Here is an 11,592-nt window from a genome sequence, read left to right on the forward strand (position 1 = left end):
AAATAAATTTTATTAAAAATATTTTTTAAATGTAATTATTTTTTTTGTAAATGTAAGTACTTTTTTATTATATTTGTTTAGTTTTATAAATCTAAATACTTTTTGGTTCAAAAAAATATGTAGGCACTTAATCGTTCAAAATATGAATGTTTTTTTGGGGTTTTTTCAGATTTTTTCACTATTTTACCACTTTAACTAGTTGTACAAGTCATAAGAATGTATCCAACAAGTTTTAGAAAAGTCCAAGGAGTTATTTAACATGTTTTGGATTGTCCAAGGACTTATTTGCTCTAAAAATTGTCCAATGAGTTATTTAACATGTTTTAAATTGTCCAATGATTTATTTGTTTCAAAAAATTGTCCAAAGAGTTATTTAACATGTTTCGGAATGTCCAAGGACATATTTGTTGTCAAAAATTGTCCAATGACTTAATCATTCCAAACACTAAAGTCCATTGAGTTTTTTTAGACTTTTCCCTATGGATAAATATAAATTATAGAAGATTTGTTATTATCTTTAAAATCGATTTAAATCATGTATTGAAAATATAAAAAAATTGATGTTACTGCTTAAAACCAGAACTGGATTTAGAATGGATTTTGTTTTACTAGAAGGGTACTCGTGCAATGCAGCGAAATACATCTTGATTTTAATATTTCATTTATTCTTTATCTCAATCGATGTTATAGTATGATCTTATGTGATTTTGAAAAAACGATAATGTTTTTTATTTGAATAAAATATAAATTTGAAGATATAATAAACTTTTGACAAAAATATATCGATATTAGTATCAAATTAACTATTTTAAAAGTCTTATTTTTTGTGTAATTTTTTAATTAATTTTTTTATTATAATTTAATTTAGGTTCAATAACGAAGTAATTTATATAATTTTCTTATAAAGATAATAATTAATTATTTTATTAGAACTCTATAATTATTCTAATTATATTTTAGATTTTTTATATTTTAAAATGAGATGTTTATCCTCTATTTAGTTATGTTTATCTGCAATTAGTTACTTGAATTGAAACTGGAGCTTTATTAAGTTGTACTTATGCATAATTTACTTGTAATCTTGAATTTTAAGTAATATGTATCAATATACAGTACTTCATGTATAAAAATGGTTTTTAAGAGTTTTTGTCAAATGCTTTATAATATATCATAAAGAAGTTAAATTGAATATCAGATTTTATCCATTGTGACGTGTGATTTACGAACGGTTGTAATTTTTAAATCGAATTATTTTCAGGGAAATTAACAGAAATAATCATTTTTATATTTTTTTAGTATATCTTTTTTTTTAATTTTAAAAATATCACTACCTTCATAAGTGGCACCTCCTCAATTTGTGGAGAGGTCAAAGTATGGAGAGAGAAAATTCATAAACCAGATCCGCAAATGTAGGGAACAAATCTGTAAATTAGATAAATGTTCAGAAGTGGCACTTCCCGAAGTGCCGGGACTAATTTACATAGAAAGAAGATAGTTAATATTCAACAACACTGTCTACAATTCAAGATGATAATGATATCTTAGCGTCGGTCACCAAAAACTGTAAAGATATTGAAGATTTACGAACAAGGTTTCCAAACAAAATTTTTACCAGTTTTATGTGCTTGTTTTATTAAGGAGTCGTTTATTAAATGCTTACACGGTAATCAAATCATTTATCTTACTGGATGAACATGACAAGTACCGAGAATCTTATCTGGTATGAACGATGATAAGAATGAAGAGTCTTACCGGTAAGCACTTATCGGACAAATTGTTGCATACGATATTGTTTTGATGGACTACAATCATACTTGATAGAATAAGTTAGGGTGTTAACTCTTATTGCTAAATGCTTACCAGGTAAACGTTTTGGTAAACAACCCCTACCTTTTATATGCTTTATATTTATAGTCAAATAATAAATTAACATATAATATTCTATAAATGTGTGGTATTTTTAAATCTTTACTTAATAAATAAATAAATGTTTAAAAAACGAGTTTTTATAATTTAATTATCACATTTTCTTTAAAAAATACGAGTTTTTATTATTAAATTATCGTAACCCATTTTTGAATTCTACAAAAGTCAATATTTAAGAAAATACGGAGCGTGCCTTAAGAACGAATTCTACAAAAGTCAAAGACCTTCCAGCCTAGTGGTAAAGATTTGGGCATGACATAGTCATGAACCCGAGTTCGAGCCCTGGGAGGGGAGTGTTGGCGACATTTAAGTGGGGCCATGTTTAGCCTCCAAAATTGCCGGGGATTAATCAGGCTTTGGCCCGGACACCCTTACAAAAAAAAAACATATTTTAAACAGGGATTGAGATCAGTTATATTAAAATCAGATACGTAAAGACTCACACTATTAAAACCCGTTATAACCAACTACATAATTAATCATAAATAAAATACATCACACTGTATATTTCTTGAAATTTGGATTCTTCCCGTTTACTTTTTATAAACCCGAATTGAATTGAATGACATGATAGTCATTTATCAGTTCTTTTAGATGACAGTTTTACCAGATCAGATACAAATTCGAAATAAATTAAAAAGAAGGTCTCGATGTCAGCCTGTAATGAATGCGTATGCATCATAGCTTTTGTGAAACCTGTGTCCGAGTTATTAATAAACGCGTAGACTTAATTTAATGTTGATTTTGTCGGTTTATGTTTTAAATATGTTCGTGTTCATTTATATCTGTTATTAGTCTAATTAAGGTGGTTTATTTGTATGAGTAGGTATTGAATGGCATAACTCTTGGAAGCTTCATAAGTAAGGTCTAAGAAGCATGACATAACTTCCTCATGTGAACACAATGAACTTCCAAGAACAAGATAGGTGGCAAAAGCCCATTTTTCAATTTCAATTAAATTTAAAATTTAAATAAATTATTAAGGGGTCGTTTACCAAACACTTACCCAAGTAAATGTTTATCAAGTTACGTTACCTTACTGGATGAATATGGCAAGAACCAAAAATCTTACCTGGTAAGAATGAAAGCAAGGACCGAGAGTCTTACCGGTAAGTGAGGGCGACGACTCTTACGATGGTTAGCATTTACCAAGTAAATTGTTGCAAAAATCTTACCATGGTTAGCGCTTACCGGGTAAATTGTTGCAAAAATCTTACCATGGTTAGCGTTTGCCGGGTAAATTGTTGCAAAAATCTTACCTGGTAAGTAAGTGATAGTGTTGAATTTTACCAGTAAGCGTTTATTAGGTAAATGTTTGGGTAAATGGCTCCTAAATATGTTATTGGATTTAAAAGAATTAGAACTAATAAATATATATATCAGACTTGTTAATTTATATCAGATCAAGAAAAAGGAACTCGACAGACAGGATAAATGTTAGTTAAATATTAAAGCTTTCAGTTTATAAAAGCATATTCAATAGATTCTTTATAATTTTTTTAAAATGGAGAACTAAAAGTTAAAATATCTAAAAGATTTATATTTAATTCGAACAAATTCTTTATTTTAGAGATTTTAACATTAATTATATTATTAAAAAATATATAAATTTATCATCACTATACACTTTTTATAAATAATTTATATAAGATAATAATAATAAAAAAATAACAATAATTTAATCTCGTTGGTGAATATGATTAAAATTTGATTTTTTTTTCCACATATCAAGTTTTTCTTTATTCCAGAGAACGATATAGAGAATTTGTTGGATCAAAATAAAGAACAAAAGCACAATTTTCTCTATTTTAGAGAATTTGTTGGAGATGCTCTAAAATTCTAACGTGTTCAAAAAAAATTCATGTGTATCATTAGGGATGAAGATTTGCCCCAGTCTGGTGGGAACCCGGCTCACCTGACCCGAACGGGGACGGCGCCAAAACGGGTCCCAGGGATCCCCGATAGACTTAAACTAACGGATTTTCTTTAAGAGGTTTGACCGGGGATCAGGGTCGGGGCCGAGTGCTATTACTAAAAACCATAGTCGGGGTCGGGAATTACAAAACCCGCCTCATCCCTGCCCCGTTGTCATGCCTATGTAACACAACCCACTCCGTTCATATAAGGTTAGGTGGTTAGGTTGAGCTAGTTTCAGAAAGACGACTAAATTAAAATCTAGATTATAAAAAACAAGGAAATCAGATATTTATGGTTAGTAATTAACCTCCCATAAGATGTCAAAATACATACCCCAACAAATAATTTAAATAAATATATCAGTCAATAATGATGGTTCTGGATCCTTCTAAAAAAATGATGACTGTGATTTTGGACTTCGTTCATTAAGTTACATCGGGTTGATTTGTTCCAACGTTTACTCAACGCAACTTTCTCGATATATAGATTTTAGTCATTCATTAGTTTTAAATTAAGTTATTTTACATATGTTTAGGGGTCGTTATTACTGGTAAGTATTTATCTGTAAGAGTCAGTATCCTTCTTTTACCTTGTCAGTTAACATTTTTGGTAATCAAAACTGATTGTTTATAAGTGTTCCTTACCTATTAAATATTAATCAGATAAGAGTCTTCTCCCTCATTTATTAAATAAAAACCTCAGTTATTATTATGTCTTTTATTAAATAAGATTTTTTGTATCAATTAATTAAATTTTAATTTAATATACCATTTTCACCCACCACCCAACAAGATCACCAACCCCACTCTCCCCATCAACAACTACCTCCCTTTTGTTAAGTAATATAGGAATAAAATTAACTCTATGGATTAATCTTTTATTAAGGGGATATTTGGGATTGCTTATAAAAATAACTTATTGACTTATTTCGGTATGGCGTCGATAATAAGCATTTTTAATGTTTGGATAAACAGTTTACACCGGTGTCAAACCAGTAATAAGAAGTTTTTGAATAAATTAAATCATTATAACTTATAATAAGTTAATAAACATTTTTGAAGAAAATCATAAGTTGTTTCAAATAAGCAATCCCAAACACCCCCTAAGATAGTGTTTGTTTGTAAAGAGTTTTTCATAGATGAAAGAAACATGTTTTTTTTAATTGAGAGGGAATAGGTTTAGAAAAAATTGTCTTTCTGCATAAACCTTCCATTTAAAAGCTTACTGAATAAGCCAATTTTTTTTATTATTAAGTCACTACCAAATAGCCATGTATAGTTGACCGTATAAAATGTAAGTCTCATTAAACTCATTAAGTTACTAACAAATATGTTTTTAATGTTATAAATTAAATACTGTTTTCTGTGAGTTCGATAATTTTCTGTATCTGCCCTATAAACCAGGCCAAAAAGTTACATATTTTTTGTTATGACTTAAAATAACATATAAAAATATAAAAATGTGTATATGACTAAAGAAAAAAAATCACGTCACAAAATATGGAGTATGGACATTTCATCTACAAAGATTTATCAACCTCCTAGAATCTGGATTCTTCAACAACCAGATAATTTACAATCAAAATTCAAAACGTATTATATAACATATATCATATATGGTATACTGTATATATTTATCATGACTTGGGATCACACGAAACCAGACTGTTTTCATGAGACCACTTTTTTACACTAAAAACATCATAGCAGAACTTTGTGAAGGTAGCTTTCATGGTGTTTTTGCTGTGAATGTTCGACTTTTTTTTTTACCTTCACAATATTTTGCTGTGAAGTTTCAAATGTAAAAAAGTGGTTTCACAAGTCTCACAAAAACATGATAGTCTCATGTAAACCCAACCCTATTTATCATTTATAGTATATATTCGTAGGAGGAGTTCAACCCAAAGTCCAAAACCATTCAAATGATCACCCAAACCTACTTTCTTAATAAATCTGTCAGATCGAATCTAACAAGTCAGTATTAATCTGTCAGATCGAATCTAAAAAAATATTTTTATTTTTATAAATAAATATAAATAAAGGACATTTTAGTCATTTTTCTTATGATTTATTGTGAATGGCACAAATAATAAGTTGCATAGTGACCCTCTTTGACATTTTTTAAGTTCATTGACTTATTTGAAATTTTTGAAAAAGTTCCATTATCATTTTCCCATGAGTAAACTACATATTTGGTCCTTGTAGTTTTTCCAAAATAACACTTTTGTTCCTATAGTTTTGAAAATTACAAGATGACCATCGTTGTTTGCAAAAGCGTCTGGATTTGAACCCCCCCTCTCTAAACGACTTTTAAAAGAATTCTTAGGTGAGACAGTTTCGTCCTTTTATCGATTTTTTTGTCTTTTACCAAATCAAAAAACCACATGCATCGAAATCATAAAATCGATTTTTGTCTCATTTAACGGATTTTTAACGGTAATTATAGAGGAAAGGACCAAATTTTGACATTTTTACAAACTACGATGACCATCTTGTAATTTCAAAACTATAAAAATAAAAAGTGTTATTTTTTACAAACCAAAGGGACCAAATTTGTAGTGTACCAATTTTAGGTTCCATATACCAAACAATTCTTTTTTCCAAATACAAACAAAATCAAGACTTGAGATCACATAAGACAAGATTGTTTTCATGAGACACGATTTTTATACTTGAAACTTCAGAACAAAACACTGTGAAGATAACTTTCACAGTGTTTTCGCTATGAAGATTCAGTTTTTTTACCTTCACAACATTTTGTTGTGAAGTTTCAAGTGTAAAAATCGTGTCTCGCGAAAACAATTTTGTCTCACGTGAACCCAACCCACAAGATCAAACCCAATAATTTTACTAAAAAATGTAAGTTTTACAGTTAGATTTGAATCAGATTTGTATAAATCTTTTAATATTTTTTTTACTGCAAGGATAATTCATTAGAAGATTCTAATTTCAAATACAGAAGCTGAATAAATGTCAATTCTAGGGTAGGCCATTAGTCATAACATGTGTTGTCGACTTTCTATTGGTAAACTTGTTACACGCGTTAATCTTTATATGGTCCCTTTTGTCAAATAAATCAGATAAAATCGTCACTAAATCTTTATGCATGCTTAGATTAAAATGGAACAGCTATCGAAGATCTGAAAGTTAGTTAACGAACATAAATAAGATAAAATACAGTGTCAATGTATACAAATATATTTATATTTTCTTTTTTTCATTCGTAAACTATATTATTTTTTGAACTTTGTAGACCCCGTTCAGATAAACACAAACTCGTTGAGCAATGTTTCCCTTTTTCAAACATATTCTTGATATTTTTACCTAATTTATTTACTTATTAATAATTTTTAATTTTTAATTTTTAATTTTTTATAAATAATGATATTAAGTATTTATTTTTTAGTCAAATTATTAATATTTTTGTATTCATATTAATTGTTTTAATATTGTTATTTTCTAATAGATTTAGTCAATTCAAATAAAATAACTCTAAAAATGTTTTGGTAAAGTTATAAAGATTAAACTTATATTATTATTTTTTCATTTTTTGTAAATAAAATTTTTTAATAAATGATTTTCATAAAGTATTTAATTACTGATTTGCTTTAATTATATCATGTAATGTTAAAATTGAGTAATTTTTCAAATATGTCATTTTCTTCATTTTATATTCATCAACTAGTTTATCAGCTAACTCTTACCCAAGTAAGCGCTTATCAAGTAATATTATCTTACCGGATAAATATGGTAAGTACTAAGAATCTTACCCCCTAAAAGCAAACACAAGTATCGAGAGTCTTACCTGGTAAGTGAGAGCAATTGTTGCATTTTATATTATAGTTATTACTTACCGGGTAAATTGTTGCATTTTATACCATTTTGGTGTATTGAAGTCCTACCCGATGAGTAAGTGATAATGTTAAATTTTGTCAATAAACACTTACCCAAATAAGTATTTGATAAACGATCCCTAAATCCTAACAACAACTAACTTTCAGCTAGTTTGCTAAAAATAATCTTATATTAGTCATCACACATGTATATCTTTATATAGCCCTCTTTTGCCTATATTTTTGGAGGGTATAACCCAAAATTAAAAATGTTTGAGGATCGGTTTTCGTTTTCGAAAAACCCTATTTTGTTATAGATCAACATAAAACTGCCGATTATAGAAATATGGTGGGCCAATAAACATTAAAAAAAAAACTCAACTCCAATCACATTCTAAAAAAAATACCAAATTTATGGACCCCACATTAAAATAACATATTTGTAATTATTTATTTATAATTTCTAAAAACAGGATTAAAAAGAATTAATGGTGGGGACCACCTTTTTGGTGTCCATATCCTACACAACATTTTTTGCCGTTCAAAGTCACCCTCCGGCAAAAAAATGGTGAGTTTGTCGTTCGATTGGAACTTTGAAAACGGCAAATACAAGGTTTTGCCATTCGATTGGAGTTGTTCCAAAAGCTTATTGAATAAGCCAAATTTTATATTACTAAGCCACTACCAAATAGTCGTATATAGTTGACCGAATAAAATATAAGTCCCATTAAACTCATTAAGTTACTAACAAACATGTTTTTATTGTTATAAATTAAATACTGTTTTCTGTGAGTTTGATAATTTTCTGTATCTGCCTTATAAACGAGGCCAAAAAGTTGCATACTTTTTGTTATGACTTAAAATAACATATAAAAATATAACAATGTATGTAACTAAAGAAAAAAAAAGTCACGTCACAAAATATGGAGTATCGACATTTCATCTATAAAGATTTATCAACCTCCCAAAATCCGGATTCTTCAACAACCAGATATTTTACAATCAAAATTCAAAACGTATTGTATAACATATATCATATATTGTATATGGTATATATTTATCATGACTTGGGATCACGCGAGACCAGACTGTTTTCGTGAGACCACTTTTTTACACTAGAAACATCATAGCAAAACGCTGTGAAGGTACCTTTCATGGTGTTTTTGTTGTGAATGTTCAACTTCTTTTTTTACCTTCACAACGTTTTGTTGTGAAGTTTCAAGTGTAAAAAATAGTTTCACGAATCTCACGAAAACAGACTGGTCTCACATGAACCCAACCCTAGTTATCATTTATAATATATATTCAGTAGGAGGAGTTCAACCCAAAAGTCCAAAACCATTCAAATGATCGCCCAAACCTGCTTTCTTAATAAATATGTCAGATCAAATATAACAGGTCAGTATTAGTATGTCCCTCCAATTCCAGTGACGATCCCACATCCTCGTATTTTAATCTAAAAAAATTATTTTCATTTTTAAAATAAATATAAATAAAGGACATTTTAGTCATTTTCCATAGGATTTATTGTGAATGGCACAAATAATTTGTATAGTGACCCTCTTTGACATTTTTTTTAAGTTCATTGACTTATTTGAAATTTTTGAAAAAGTTCCATTATCATATTCCCATGAGTAAACTACAAATTTGGTCCTTGTAGTTTTATTTTGTTCTTACAGTTTTGAAATTATAAGATGACCATCGTTGTTTGCAAAAACGTCTAGATTTGAACCCCCTCCCCCATTAAAAAATTCATCAGGTAAGACAGTTTCGTCCTTTTATCGATTTTTTTTGTTTTTTACCAAATCAAAAAACCACATGAACCGAAATCATAAAATCAATTTGTGTCTCGTTTAACAGATTTTTAACGGCCATTATAGAGAAAAGGATCAAATTTTGACATTTTTACAAACTACGATGACCATCTTGTAATTTCAAAACTATAAGGATAAAAAGTGTTATTTTTAACAAACTAAAGGGACCAAATTTGTAGTATACTCTTTTTCTGTACATACGTACCAATTTTAGGTTCCATACACCAAACAATTCCTTTTTTTTTTCAAACATGAACATACATGAAAACAAGATTAAGATTTTGGGATCACGTGAGACAAAATTGTTTTCATGAGACACGATTTTTATACTTGAATCTTCACAACAAAACACTGTAAAGGTAACCTTCACAGCGTTTTTGCTGTGAAAATCAGTTTTTTTACCTTCACAACATTTTGTTGTGAAATTTCAAGTATAAAAATCGTGTCTCACGAAAACAGCCGTGTCTCACGTGAACCTAACCTACAAAATGAAACCCAATCATTTTACTAAAAAAATGTAAGTTTTATAGTTTGATTTAAACCAGATTCGTATAAATCTTTTACTGCAAGGATAATTCATTAGAAGGTTCTAATTTCAAATACAGAAGCTGAATAAATGTCAATTCTAGGGTAGGCCATTAGTCATAACATGTGTTGTCGACTTCTATTGGTAAACTTGTTACACGCGTTAAGCTTTATATGGTCCCTTTTGTCAAATAAATCAGATGAAATCGTCACTAAACCTTTATGCATGCTTAGATTAAATGGAATAGCTATCGAAGATCTGAAAATTAGTTAACGAACATAAATCAGATAAAATACAGTGTCAATGTATACAAATATATTTATATATATATTTTTTTTCATTCATAAACTAAATTATTTTTTGAACTTTGTAGACCCCATTCAGATAAACACAAACTCGTTAAGCAATGTTTCCCTTTTTCAAACATATTATTGATATTTTTACCCAATTTATTTACTTATTAATAATTTTTAATTTTTTACTTCAAATTTATGGGTTTTGAATAACCTTATTTCATTTCTCTATTTATTTATTTATTTATTGTTTTATTTTATTTTATTATCATAAAAGAAAGTATGCTATGGGAAAAAAAATTCATTATTTATCTATTGTTTTATTTTTTATTACTATGATAATTTTTATGCGTTTTCTTAAGTGACACGTGGTATTTTAATTAAAAATTATGATGATTATCAGTATGATTTCTTAATAGGAAACTGGTTTATGGTATTGCTAATGTCAAATTGTCACATCATGTATTATGATGTTTTATAAAGTATGTTTATAAAAAAACATATAAATAATTTATTAAGGGGGTGTTTGGGATTGTTTATTTAAAACAACTTATGTTTTTTTTGTAAAAGTGCTTATTAACTTATATGGTATCAAATTGGAGTTTTGTAAAAGATGTTTGGATTAGCTTATAACGGTACCAAAAAGTAATAAGCTGATAAGTTGTTTTTTAGTATTTGACAAATTTTGCTTATATATGTAAAATGATCAAAAAAGAGAGTTTTCCATATTATTGACTTATGAGAGTGTTTGAGATTGCTTATTAACTTATTTGATGTTTTAACATGTAAAAATTTATTTTTCATCATTTATAATAATATCTTTGACAAAAATTTATATCAATAAGATTAATAATTAAAAAACAGGGTTAAAATGGTAAACTGATAATAAACAGTGTTTCATAAGTCAGGAAGTATTAACTTATCAAAAACTGTTTATTACCAGTTTGGCACCGGTATAAGCAGTTTTATTTTTCCCCATCCAAACACTAGCATTTAGCTTACCACTGGTGTCAGATTGAAATAAATCAAAAAACACCTAAAATAAGCAATCACAAACGCCCCTTACATGAGATTTTGGTTACAAAAATAGTCTAATCATTAATTAATATTGATATAATTTTTTTATTAAATTATAAATTTAACATTAATAATTTAACTCATATTTAAAAATTAGAATATATTATTAATATTACAATACAAATAAAATATATTTTTTATTATATTATTAGTTTATCATTTTATATTTTTCAACTAAATTAATAGTTGATTACGAGAATAAAATCG

This window comes from Cynara cardunculus, assembly GCF_001531365.2.
Source record: "Cynara cardunculus var. scolymus isolate 2C chromosome LG 14, CcrdV1, whole genome shotgun sequence".
Taxonomy (NCBI): domain Eukaryota; kingdom Viridiplantae; phylum Streptophyta; class Magnoliopsida; order Asterales; family Asteraceae; genus Cynara; species Cynara cardunculus.